Raw genomic sequence first — 14,742 nt, forward strand, 5'->3', positions numbered from 1 at the left:
ACAATATTCTTATAATGTGACATGGGAAAGCTTGATTATTTGATGGGTCACCCCAAAGCAGCCTGTGCCTTTGCAAATATTCCAAGAAAAGCTTTGTAAGGGCACTCACAAAGGACAGCAATTCATTCTATTTGTACATGAACACTATGCAACATCTAAAACTACAGATTATATTGACTTTATTTTTTAAGCATTCCAGAGGCAGTCTGCTTTCACATTATTCCAGACTGTCAGCTGTATACCAGATAGACAGCAGACATTCTTAGTTAACAATTTCCTCTAAGGTATGATCTCGAGAATGTAGCAAAATCCAAATTCCCCCAGCTGCAATCCTGTGCTAACAAGATTCTTGATTGTACTTTTTTCTTTTAAATTTTGCTGGTCATTGACCGAATAAATATATCATGCACTTCGTGCTAACAAGATTTTAAAAAAAAGTTTTGTCCTTTTAAAAAAGAAAGGCAGTGGTTGGGTACTGTGGCTATGTAAAGGAGAGAAGTATCGTTATTCTCCTAAACTCTGATTTAAGGTTGTAAGAATCAGGAAGATGCAGGGAAGCAAGCAACAAATGTTTGCTGCAGTGGTCCATCTATCTCTACAGATAAGATAACAAGTTTAGCTAGAGATATGGCATAAGATTACTTTTATTTTGAATGTGTGTTGCTATTTATCAATTTGTATTGCTATTTATCAATTTTCTCTGAGCAAGCTCAGCAATTGTTTGTTTTTATGCAGCCTGGAACCTCTTTACATCAGCATTGACTCTAAATAGGAGCAAACCAGCATTATCTTATGGTTTTCCGTCTTATATTGTCCTGTATATTCTTCTATACATCCTTTTAAATCACTATCTGAGATTTGATCAACTGTATATTTTAATCTTTTTTGCTACTGAAAGTTTGCTTGTTTAAAACCAAAAAGGGATTTCTATATTCTGTTTTCCTAAATAAATAAATAAGTAAAAATTGATTTTGTTTATCTCTTGTGAAATTGATGTATTTCCAGAAGGAAAAAGGGTAGGATAAACTGATTCCCCTACCTATGAAAGACACCTGAGAAATACATTCCCATGGAAGATCAGTGATGGTGGTCAGAATGACCAAGATGAAAGTAGAACACAATGTGTTCAGTGAGAATACAGGAATGCAATTTGGTCTAGGCAAATATGCAACTCTAGCAATTAAAGGAAGCAAAATTGTTGAAGAAGATGAATTAGAGCTAATGAATGGACATGCCATAAGACAACTGGCAGCAGAAGAAAGATGTAAATATTTAGGATTAATGGAAGCTTCTGACATGACCAAATTAAAAAGGAATGCTACCTCTAGGTAAAGGTAAAGGTTTCCCTTGACGTAAAGTCCAGTCGTGTCCGACTCTAGGGGGCGGTGCTCATCTCCGTTTCAAAGCCTTGGAGCCGGCGTTGTCATAGACACTTCCGGGTCATGTGGCCAGTATGACTCACGGAACGCCGTTACCTTCCCGCCGAAGCGGTACCAATTAATCTACTCACATTTGCATGTTTTCGAACTGCTTGGTGTGCAGAAGCTGGGACGAGCAACGGGAGCTCACCCCGCCGCGCGGTTTCGAACCGCCGACCTTCCGATCGACAGCTCAGCGGTTTAACCCGCAGCGCCACCGCGTCCCTCTATGCTACCTCTAATTATATAAAAATTAATCTGAATTAAAAAAAAACAAAATTAAATTCAGGAAGCATAATTAAAGCCATAAACACTTGGCCTATTCCAATTCTTCAGTATACTGCAGGTATAATTGATTGAACACAGGCTGAATTAGACATATTTGATAGGAAAACAAGAAAATTAATGACCACGAATCATGCTCTCCCCCCAAGAAGTGATGTTGACAGGCTCTATTTTTCCAGAAGTAAAATTAAGAGAGGATTACTCCAAGTAAATCAAACACTGGAAGAAGAGAAACACAACTTGAACAATTATATCACTGACAGTACTAGTGTCAGGCTCTGCCTGTGATCCAGTAAAGACACAGACGCTAGGGTAGGCTTAGGTTCTGGCTTTATTGAGGAACAGAGTGCATGCCTTTAAAAAGCTGAGAGTGAGGGGAGCGCGCCGGAACGGGATTTAAATAGCCCGCGCCGGTCAGCGCTCCACCCCACCTTATTCCAGGTGCGTCCCACGAGTCCCACCAGTTTTGTCCCTGTCAGGTGAGAGGTCGTTCAGCCCCCCTGCGCCCTGGGCGTCGCCTCGATCACCTCCCTGAATGGTAATGATTCATTGCCGGGTGATCAGGCTCTTAATCCTTTGACAGCTCGGGCGCACCTCTCTTGTTGTTTAGTCAATTGCTTGTTGGCAACTTTGTATCGCTGTCTTCTGCGCCGCCAGTCTCGGTTGTTACTTAGTTTCCTGCACCTGTTGCTTTCCTTTGTGTTTCATAGTTGCCTTTGCCTTAATCCACCAGGGACCCATTTCCCTGTATTGTCATGCGAGCCGTTGCGATGTCACAAGCATCGCAATGGTGATCATGACATACTGCCCCCCTTTAGGAAGTCGCCGAGGGTTTGGAGGGATAGGCGGTATGGAAGTTGTGGATCAGGTCGGGAGCCTGGATGTCATGGGCAGCGACCCACTCAGGGTGTGGGAAGTGTTTCCATTTGACTAGGTACTGGAGGGAGCCCCGCAGCTTGCGGGAGTCTAGTACCTCCTTGACCTCGAAGTGTTGCTGTCCGTCTATCATCAGGGACCTGGTGGGGGTGGGGGACCTGGTGGGGGGGGCATGCATGGGTGCCACCGGGAGGGGTCACTTGCCGGCTTAAGTAAGCTGCAGTGGAACACTGGGTGCAGCCGCTTTAAATTATGGGGCAGGTCCAAGCACACCGTGACTGGGTTCATGATTTGTGTCACCTGGAATGGCCCAATAAATTTGGGGGCCAGTTTCTTAGATGGTTGCGGTGATTTGATGAATCTGGTGGATAGGTAGACCAGGTCCCCTACCCGAAACCTTGGTTGTTGGCGCCGGTGTTTGTCCGCTTGCAGTTTGTATGAGGTTTGCGCCTCTTTAAGCGCGTCCTTGATGACCGGCCAGGAATCTGCGAGTTTCGCACCCCAATCACAGGCGGCCACTGCTGGGGACGGGGCTGGGGTAGCTCAGGGATGGGGACGAACTCCCAACCCAACACCACCCCAAAGGGGGTTTGTCCCGTGCTTTGATGTATCGCGTTGTTGTATGCGACCTCTGAAAACGGGAGTAAGTCCACCCAGTCGTCCTGGTGGTAGTTTATATAGGAGCGGAGAAATTGCTCCAGTGTGACATTAAGGATCTCTGTAGAGCCATCCGTCTGGGGATGCCAGGAGGTTGACAGGGCTTGCTGGGTGCCTATCAGTTTCAAAAAAGCCCGCCAAAACCTCGAGGTAAATTGTGTGCCCCTATCAGTCACCAAGCGGGAGAGGCACCCGTGGAGGCGGTACACGTGTACCAGGAAAAGTTTCACCAGCTGTTGTGCTGATGGGATCAAGGCGCAGGGGATGAAATGGGCTGTTTTAAGAAGTAGCCTTTGACTACCCAAATGACCGTTTTCTTTTGGCTAGGCGGTAAGTCCACAATGAAATCCATTGAGATTTCATCCCAAGGGCGGGAGGGTTCAGCCACGGGTTGCAGCAGCCCCTGGGGTTTACCAGCCGGTCGCTTGGCCATCGCACACACCGGGCAGGACACCACATACATTTTGATGTCCTTCCTCATCGAGGGCCACCAAAACTGTTGCCGAGTTAGGTGTAGGGTTTTCAGGAACCCGAAGTGACCAGCCTGTTTGCTGTCATGCGATCTGCTAAGGATCGTCAGTCTTTGTGAGTCAGGAACATATAACCTTCCCTCTGCCCATGCGAGGTCCTGTTCCATAGTTACTTTGTTAGGGTTGGCGAGGAGCCAGGGGTCAGATTTTATTGCTGTTATAAAATCTGCCCATAGCCCACCTGGCATCTATGGTTGCCTGCGGCTCGGGGTGGGTTGCGCCGGAGTCATTTGCAAGGGGTGGGCAGGCTGTCCCCGAGCGTGTCCCCGGGTGACAGCTGCCAAACCCAGCTGGGAGTCAGAGAGCACAGTCCTGACGATGTCGGAGATAGGCTCCGCATCCTGTGGTAGTCAGGAGAGTGCGTCTGCCAGGAAATTCTTTTTTCCTGGGATAAACTGCAGCTGGAATTTGAACCGGCTGAAGAACTGAGCCCAGCGTATCTGTTTGGGACTGAGGCACTGGGGCATATGGAGCACCTCGAGATTGCGGTGGTCTGTCCAGACCTCAAACGGGCAAGTCGCCCCTTCCAAAAGGTGACACCAAGCCTCCAGTGCTGCTTTAACTGCAAAGGCTTCCTTTTCCCACACATGCCAGCGCCTCTCTGTCTCTGAAAATTTCCTAGAGAGATAGGTGCATGGCTTCAGGATTCCAGCGGAATCCTTTTGCAGTAGGATGGCCCCAATTGAGAAGTCAGAGGCATCTGCCTGCACCACAAAAGGCCGTTCAGGGTCCGGGTGGGACAGGATTGGCTCCGCTGTGAACAGCGCTTTTAGCCTGTCAAAAGCGGTTTGACAGTCTGGAGTCCAATTAAGCACGGCCCCTGGGTTTTTGACCTTGCGTGTCTCCCCGACACCTTTGGTCTTTAGTAAATCGGTTAAGGGCAGGGCAATTTCTGTGAACCCCCTCGCGAAGGACCTATAGAAGTTCGCAAACCCAAGGAAGCTTTGAAGCTGGCGCCTGGTGCATGGGCGTATCTCTGTACATGCATTGCTCAATGACCTACTGAAAACAAAAATCTCTTCTGCACACCTTATATCCAGGACAAAGCCACATTGTATTTCACAGATTTTCCTCATTGTGAGCTCTTGTCTTCTTTCTACCAGAATTCTGCCAAACACCTTCCCAGGGAAATTTAACAAATTATCTCCCTGTTGTTTTTGCATTCACTTTTGCTACTGCCCCTTACATAGGGGAAAATAATAGTATTCTTAAGTTGACAGACACAGATTCAGTCTGCATACACACATTGAACTAGTCACACAGTCACTCATAAGCCAACCACAGGAATATTTTAATACGTTTCCACACACCAGCTGCATCTGCAGCCTTACTATTATATTCACAGTTTGTGATTTATTTTTCATCACCTTTTTTCTTAGACTCTAACATTTATAGCATTTATTTCAATCCTATTCTTCCACATAGGGCTATCAGCTGGTTTTTTTCCACTGCAGAATGTTTAGGAAATTTGGTGTGCTCCTAAAAGTGTTGCACAGAATGCACAGCACAAAGATACATTATATTAGACAAATTGGTTGGGGAAACTGTACATATTGAGAAGGATACACGTATTAAGAGCAAAGCATGTAGATTTTCACATGACTCGTTTTATATTTGTGACACTAAAAACTTAAACAAGCCCAAACTTAACAAATTAACTCATTGGCACAGAATGAAGCCACACTTGTGACTCTTTCTAGTCACTGCATCTGCAATGTTACTGTGTACAGATGGAAGTAGTCATATCTTGAAAGCTACCATGTCACTAAAGGCAATGATTTTGGTTCCTACTTAGAGGAGGTACTTTGACAATGGCCATGCCAAATATAATTTATAAACATTTGGGACAATCTTACTGTTTTATTATTCCAAAATACTATACCAAGTTTTAGAAAAGTTTGAAAATATTTTTCTTTTAAAGCTGGAGGAATAATAGTAATAACAAGAAGAATGTAATGTGAAAAAGAAAAATGGAAATCAATTTAAATTAGCACAGTTTATTGTTTTCTTTTAAAGGAAAATAGATTGTATGAACTCTAATATAAATAATTCTCTAAATAATTTGGTGAGAGAGAGGGAAAAAAGTTGTATATATGTATATTATAATAGACTTAGACATTTGATAAGAGGATCATGTACTTGAAACCTAAGTAAACAGGTAGCCTGATGAGAATATAATTATATTTATCAAATGGGGACAATATGAAATTTTGTGCTCTTGAATGATTCCCAGCAATAGTGGACACATGCATAGCTACAAAATAATGTGCTAGCTATTGACAGTTACAGAAATATTAAACCTGCAGGTGCCATGTTTGGTTGGTATTTCAGGCTGACAGGGATCCATAACTCATTTGTGTCAAGAGATAGCTGTAGGCTTATCCATTTTCAGTAAAGAGAATTGCCTTTTTGTCTGCTCACAGACAAAACATGAGAAAGCAATTACAAAAGGTCCCCATCCCATGTGCATCTACAGGGGATGTGTCAAAGTCTGCACAAAGGCAGGTATGGTGTTGTGATCTCCTGACTCTTTTGTACAATTTCAAAATCATGACATTGTCCACCATCGAGCAGATTTTAACACAGGCTCCCATCAATGCCACTACCCTAATACTTAAGAAGACAAGTAAGTCCTGGTGAGAAATAACACAGTCGCTGAAATTCTGGTAACCCTAACCCTTTCACTTCAATAAATCTTGTTAAGAAGACTCTCTGTTATTCATGCCTAGAAATGGATTACATTTGGTTCATGGGCCTAGCATCTAACAATGCTAGCTAGTTTCTAATGTCTCATCCATTTAGGCATTGTACCTTTCTCCCTTTGGTTTTTATCCGTTCATGAACTTTCTAAAGGTTTTCCCTTATCATAATTCCCTAAATCAGTTGGACTACCAGACTTTAAAGACCATATAGTAGATGTTAGAAGAAATATTGCACTGTTTCGGTAGTCAAAATAACAGTAAAAGAGTGTTCTGTACAATGGATTGATATATTTCTGTCCCTTTTTATATAAACAACTGCATCATGTGACCAGGCGTGGATTCCCAAGGGATAGTTTTTATATCTATTTACATTATTTATATTTTTTTAACTTAAAATACGTTATTGAATCCTTTAAATCAATGTTTTTCAACCTTAGCAATTTTAGCATGCTGGCTGGGGAATTCTGGGAGTTGAAGTCCACACATCTTAAAAGTTGCTGAGGTTGAGAAACACTGCTTTAAATATACATGTTTTATGTAAAGCTCCCATGAAATTAGTCTCTATTTGAGGCACACAATTTTAGAATGTGCCCAAAAGAAAAAAGGATGGGGAGGGAAAAGGAAAAATGTCATCTAATTTTTTTTTTTATAATGACCAGCTGGATATCATTTCAGGAGAAAAAGAAAGGATGGTTGTGTCTTATCTGGTGACATTTGAGAAGGCAGCTTGACAGAGATGAGAGAGAGCAGGATCGATGGAATGGCCTTGTTCTTTTCTGGTTGGCTTGATCTTTGAAGATTACATTTTCTTACTGTAGATCTGAAAACACTGAAAAGATCACTAAGTCAAAGACATCTGCTTCCTTTTTCCAAGCAAATTATGTGCACACATGAAGGAGAATCATGCACAAAGGAGGATTTTCTTTCAAGTCTCTACTAACTGGCTGAAGAGTCTAGCTGCTTTTCATTTTAAACATGAAGATAAGGGTTGCCTCTTCAAGCTACAGGGAAAACATCTGGTTCTGGTTACGCTTTTATTTTATTGAAATAAATTTTGGGAGTATTAATATAATGTAATGTCAGGAGCTGTACTTTTATCATATTACAGAACAAGCATACCACATACAGTACATACACTAACAGTGACCGGCATTAATGAAAAATCTATGGACCTGCTGAATGGCATGGGATTTCAAATCTTTTCTGACTAGCTGTAAGAAAGCATTTTATACTCTGATAAACTACCAGTTTATAGCTTAAATACCAACCAGGAACTCCCCTTAAAGGAATGGGATTGACTTCCTATATGAGGATATAACAAGCCTGCTAGAGCTTCAGTTCTGCTGAAATAAATGAAATGGTATGATTTGTCTGTCAGAGAATATGTAGAGCAAGGAAAGGACTTATAGTGTAAGACCAGAGGCCAAACAGAAACTGTCTCATTCTCGCTGCAGAGAGACTATTCTACCTGAAAGAGACACCAGTAAAAATGGAAAAAAGGGAAATTGGCTCATCAGTAAAGTAGAGCAATTCGTGTGTACCTGAACAATGTGATGCAAGAAGATTGCAGAGCAGTTTCATTTTCTAGTCTTCATTTTCTAAAGCATATTTGCATACACGTCACTGCCATACCATGTAAACCCCATGTGAAAACAACTTTGCCCTGCTATATCAGACTAAAGCCTATTTTATTTGTGTGTGTTTTTCTCACAGTGGCTAACCTGATGTCTCCAAGGTGCTCACAAGCAGAAGATGGAGACGACTGATAATTAAAAGTATGATATCCCCAACCCAGAGGTAATACTGAGTCCTAAGACAAATCGTCCTCGATAGACCAGTCCTCCATGAATGTATCTCATCCCTTTATACAGCCATCCTAGTCAGCAGTTGACCTGCATCTTGGGCTGATGAATTCCACAGATCAATTATAATAATCTAATAATTCCACTATGTGAGTAGAAGCCGTCTCTTTTGTCTGTTTCAAATCTCCTGCCTATTCTGCATTTGAGCCCTTCTTTACTTTCCAGAGTTAAGTCTCATGAGAGGGAAGTTAGGTTGTGGCTTGCTCACAATGATGCTATAGGGAATGGGCAAGCCCCTTTCACTGAGGCAAAGCATTGAAAACCCTTCCTTCCTCCCACCCCCCCACATTCAACCAGACAAATAATGCACAACTCTAGACTTGGGTAGATAGCAACTACAAAACCCAAGCCTTAATGTCATGGAAAATTCAGAAGTGCAGAACACAATACTGAGGAGAAGGAACCGTGTTTATTGCAATGATCATTGGGTGTCTGCTTTACAAGAAGGAAGGACCCTGAACAATGGGAAAGAAATTTTTTTTTTTATAGAAGTTGAGGGCTACAAGACAGGAAATCCTAAGGAGCTGATTTGCTGGCCAGTTTTGGGGAAGCTAGGCAAGTTGGTTACCTGGGGTTATTTCTATTGTTAGACAACTCAGCCCTTTCAGGAGGGCAGCAGAGTTGGAGAAGTTCATTGATCAGGGGATGGAATGTTGAGGTCATCTGGCTGATTGAGGATGGAACGTTGGGCAAAACCTCTGTGCCAACACAAAGGAGGGATATAGCTAGGAGATGTGAAAGGAAGCAGATCATCTGAAAGGGACCAAGGAGGGAGAACACCTGGAAGAAAGATTGCTGCAAAAATATAAGCAGAATGGAAACTGGAGCCAGCCACATAGTCTTGGTGAGCATGTTCCCAGGAGTAGAGAACTATACCTTGGTCAGGCAGGAGAGGGACCCCAACAGTAGTGAAGCTGAACCTCTCTAGGATTAGAAGTGAGGGAGGGTGCTCCTTGAAAGCCAAGAAAGGAGGGAGCAGGTGGGTAGGCCTGCTTTATGTGGGGGGAGGTGGTGAAGGGACTGGGCTCCCTGGGACCCATGATAAGAGCAGAGTTAAGGATCTCTGGGCTGGAGGCTAGAGAATCCACTATGTCATAATTCAGAAACCTCTAGGTGGCAGTAGAGATTCAAGGTAGGCCAGATCAGGAAACAGACTGCTCAAGAATGACTGAAACTATATTGATATAGGCTATAATAACAGAATCTTGAAAGGGTCTTTCTTTCCCTCCACAGGGAGTTAAGGAGGAACCAGTTTGAGTTTCTTTCTAATGTTTTCTTCAGTTCCTGGGCTTAAAACATGTTTTTGTAACTGTAGCCCCAACATTTCTCCCAGGTCATTTCTGTGGCTCTCCATGCTAGGGAATCAGTGCTGAGCAGGCATGTTTCAATTCTTGCAAGTCAAGGATTAATCAGGACCAGCTAGCTGAAGAAGAAAGCTGGGGAATCTGTCCTCTTCAATGTCAAGTAAAAGTTCTAGGCTAGGATCTGTATTCAGATTATTTTGTTTTCAGATTTACTAGCCCGCTTCCTGGGTTCTGGCATTTGGAAAATATTTGTTAAGTATTTCAAGAAATTTGCCTCTTGTTTTGTTTTGTTCTGTTTTAGGGGTTTTTTTTTTCCTATTATGGGCTAATCTTCTGGTCAGCTGTCTCCTTTTTTCTTTGATATATGTTATTTTTAATTTTACTTCATTGTAAGCCACCCAGAGTCATCACGGGGTTGGACAGCCTCGAAACTGGAATATTAAATTAAATCTTTGTATCAGAATTTTAGATTGACTCAATAAATGTGCAATTTATTTTTCCAAAATATGCAAACAGTGACAAGCTAAATAGCTTCCACCAGTCTTTTATTGGTATGACTTGATTGGGGTCCATATGACCAACAAGACTGAATGGATACCTTCAATTTGTCTACTGAAGGAGGATTTAACAAGCAGATATCTAAAATCCTTATTCTAATCCAAACCATCAGCAAGCTCCTTGTAAAGCCAATGAGGGCCGCAGCAATTATTGGAGCCAATAGTTTGCATGCAGAATGTTCCAACTTCAATTCGATTGGCATGTTCAGGCAGGACTGGGAAATACCCATATCTGGAACACTGGAGAACAGCTGCCAATACTGATGAATTTAAAGACATTCTGGGAGTAAGTGGCTTCCACATTTCTTGTTGTACCTCTTCTGAAACAATAATTTTCCAACAGTCAAATAGTTCTGTACATAGTTTACTGCAGGTGCAATGCTCACAGCAGTTAATTCCCCAAAGCCTCTCATCTATTCACAGTCCAATTTCTTTAGGTATAACAATGGCACAGCATCAGATACCCTCAAAGTATTCACTGATTAGTATGGATGAAAACTCCAGTTATTCTAGGAAGTGTGGAGGAAAGGAAAGGAAAGGAAAGGAAAGGAAAGGAAAGGAAAGGAAAGGAAAGGAAAGGAAAGGAAAGGAAAGGAAAGGAAAGGTTATTCACATATTGGATTTCCTTCAGCGAATCAGTGTGTTGCTTTGTATTTTAACTTACTTGTCCAGCCATTAGGCACAATGAAGCAGTTGCCTCAGCAGAAAATGTGGGGAGACAAGGATCAATGCCTTATTGTTGGAGAAAACAGCAGGGTGTGCTGTGAAAGTTGCTTTCAATAATTTAAAGTCGCTTATGATCCTTACATGTAGAGGCTGTCATCCCATAGCCAATGTTGAAATAAAATTGAGTTCTAAATCTGTTTGACTTTTAGATACTGAGGTCTACCCTTCTGGATGAAAAGTCCTGCTTCTGCTATTTTAGACACCCTCAATATTTGCACAAGATCACCTGCAGCCTGGCTAGAGAGTGCTGCAAAAAAATAAAGGTGAGGGGATCTGCTTTCTCTTCTCCTTAAAAAACCCTGGTTTTATTTTTCAGACATATATGGGATTTATGTACTTGTGATTCCATGCAGAGTCTGCAACTGTTTACATTGCAGTTGGTTTTGCTATCTACTGTGGCTCCCACTTAGTTGAGCCCAAGCAAAAGACCTCTTGCTGACATGACAATCTTCAAAATCACAGGAACTGTGTGCATGTTGCTGGTGCAGGGGAGCAATTTTATTTTTTATTTTTTTTTAGTCTTGGTTTTATGAAGGGCTAGGGGTAATGACTGGTTTAATCAATCATGGAGCACAGAATATGTGGGGATATGGCACAGGATTGGTGAGTTTGCATGCTCCATGCTCAGCTATTAGCTAGCTTGAACTGATTGGTTAAAGGTGCTATGCTAGGTTGCATGTGGATTGCAGCTGCAAATAGTGAAGTTAATGGAGGAAAATCCAGGGCTTAGCTGAGGTCATATCAGGAATAAGTTGCTGAAACAGAACAACATGTGGCAAAGCTCTTGGAGTGGGAATTGCCTTCTTCGCCTTTGCCTCAGGCAGCAAACATTTTGTCCTAGCTGTGCCTTTAATATTGCAAATGACATGTACAGAAAGCAGTATACAGCATCATTTGAAATGAAAGGTGGGGAATATGGGGCTGTCCAGATGTTGCTGAACCACAGTTTCTAGCATCCCCTACCATGGGCCATGCTAGCAGAAACTACAGGGAATTATTGCTTTGTTTTGCAACATCTGGGGATTCTCTGTTCCTGTGCTAAATAATAATTTTCCCAGTTACCTAATTAGCTAGATACAATGTGACTGATTTTGAAACTTTATGGGATATCTTGGTCACTTGAGCCCTCCTCTCATTTCTAGATCTCCTGAACAATTTAACTTACAGTTCAGAGAACAAGGTAAAAGAACAAAGATTTCAGAAGGATATGATACCTTGGCTAACAGGTACATGGAAAACAACATTGCTCTGTGTTTTTAGAAGTATGAGGAATAGAAAATGAAGAATAATCGACAGTCAGTAAGGATACCAGCATTTTGAACCTTATGAGGTAAATATAAAAGTAAGAAGATTCTTCTCATTAGCCATAAATGGGAAATCTATTAAACATTCACCTTTTATTTCCTTTTATATCTATACAACAGTGATAAACTTTGGCAGATAAATGGGATATAGTGTAGCCTTGGTATGTTTATTTATGAAAACTAAACTAGAAGTAGTTTCAAGCATCTGGAAGACATATATTTCAAATGACAAATACTTAGTCAACTTAATTTGTAAATATATAACGAAGAAAATGTGTACATTCATTGAAGTTCCCTGAACAGTTTGATTCTCAACATCACTAATTCAAGGAGAATATCTAAAATACCTATTGGAGAAATTCAATTCTGCCATTTCATAGCTTGATTTTGATCCACAGACTTCCATGGAAAACCTAATGTCTAATTTTAATTTCAGTAGGATCTAGTTATTCATGGTTTATTTATTATTCTCAATTCCTTTTATTTTTTAAATATAGATTCCTATATTTGCCCAGAGGTTCTGTACTTTTAAGGCTGCAAAAGATGTCATTTTCATTCACTTGTGATTAGATACGATCTCAGTACGTTATGAATTTTCTAGTCTCAAAAAGCTGCATAAATGGTCACTCTCAGCTATTCTTTTACTTACTGGAATGCAGGCAGCTTGGCAGTAAAAGCTTGAAAAGAATGATGGAAATGCAAATATGAAAAACCAAATCAGGCTTGTTTTACTAAGTTTGATTCATAAATGGAGCTGTCAACAGATGTGAAGATGTTGGATTACATCCAATTGTGTCTATTTCCCAGACAAATGTATATGATTACGGGATTAGATTCTCCCTCCACTTTGCTCCTTATGTCCCCTAAAAATCTGTTACAAAGTATTGAGAGACCCTCAAAAGTAAAGTTGGTAGGTCTTTGCATGGATTAGAAAAGATGCAAGCAGGAAACCCCTATCGTTGGAATCAGTGGCCCACTCATGTGGATTTAAACTTGCTGCTACAGTTTTCAGTAATTCACATTCTTCTCTTGTGATTTTGTGATGTGTATGTATGTGTACGTGCATAATGTCCTTAACTGAGAACCAGTTCAGTTCTTCTAGGTCAAATTTGCACCTTATGGTGTCAATGTTGTTGGAAGTTTTGGCAAATCCAGCATGCCTCATTAACATGTAAATTAAGTTGCCCAAAATGCAACTCTGAGGAAGCTGTTTGTTGCCACTCCCACTTCCTCTTTCTCTCTTTCCCCCTTCTCCACCCAGGGAGAGGCAGCATGGATGCTGTTCTCTTCATCAGGGCCATGTGCTTGGGCCTTGATGAGGGATTCTGCCCCTTTCTTTCACACACTTCTTGGCAGCTGTAGGGCTGAGAGTTTAGGGCAAAACTAAGTAATTAGAAAGAAAAGAAGAACAAAGGAACTTCACCTTTTCTACCAAGATGGATGTTACAGAACAACAAAGAATAAAGTCAGTAAGCTTCTCTTTACTTCTTAACCTAGTATGTCTAAGCGTGTGATTCTTTATGCTTGGCAGGGCTGAATGTGTAAGAGCCATAACCTGTGTTTCTCTGGCATGCTCATTGAAGCTATCTAAGATAATTTTCTTTTTCTGTGCCAGCTTCTAAGCTGTGTTATAAGCTCTGCTCCATTTCAGTGGTTCTAGCAGGCCACTGAATTGGCTTCAAATGTTACTGTATGTTCAACTTTTCCCCCATGTGAGCACATGTACATTTAGATGAGCCAAGTGATCAATTTCATTTGACGGACTGAGAAATTGGCATGAATCATTGCTGTCTTTTTTGTATTTGCTATACTTCTATCTTCTCGCATTTTTTCTCTTTCATTTTCCTGCTGGTGCTGCCAGAAATTTCAAGTTTATACTGGTGATCTCAAATAATCTCCAAGCATTAACAGATGAAAAAGCATCTGTTTTAATAAAACTTCTGACAATCAGGTGTGATAGAACGACTTTAAATATGAAGGAATGTCTTTCATTAATTTGATGGTTACATGGTGGAGCTCATCGCCCAGCATATAAATGAAGTATTAGCAAACTTTGTCCAATGCCCATTGTCCTCTGCCATATTTTGAAGGAGAAGTATTCAGTAAAATCACTGAAGTACATGACTTTTTGTTTCATCATAAAGTAACCACACCTTTTTATGTGTGGTTGGTGTTTGTGTGTGTGTGCATATATGTGTATATTGATATAACTTATATAGGTTGCAATTTATATCATAAATGAAATATGTACCTACGCATATATATTTTTTGACATCTCACAGCATGCATGAACCCAGTATCCCAGATTAGAAGGCTAGTGCATCTTCTTTTGAGAAACTTGAAATTCTTTTTAATATTTTTAATATTTAAGATCTGCTATCTTAATCTGAGTGGTATGGCTTTAACGCTTCTACTGTACAATGGCTTCAGGTTTTTGTAACCCTATTCTATTCCATATGTGGTCTGTGGATTTTATGGTGAATTGGGTCATTTTGATTTTCTCTTATTTTTATTATGCTTT

Source organism: Candoia aspera, chromosome 1 (assembly GCF_035149785.1).
Source record: "Candoia aspera isolate rCanAsp1 chromosome 1, rCanAsp1.hap2, whole genome shotgun sequence".
Taxonomy (NCBI): Eukaryota; Metazoa; Chordata; class Lepidosauria; order Squamata; family Boidae; genus Candoia; species Candoia aspera.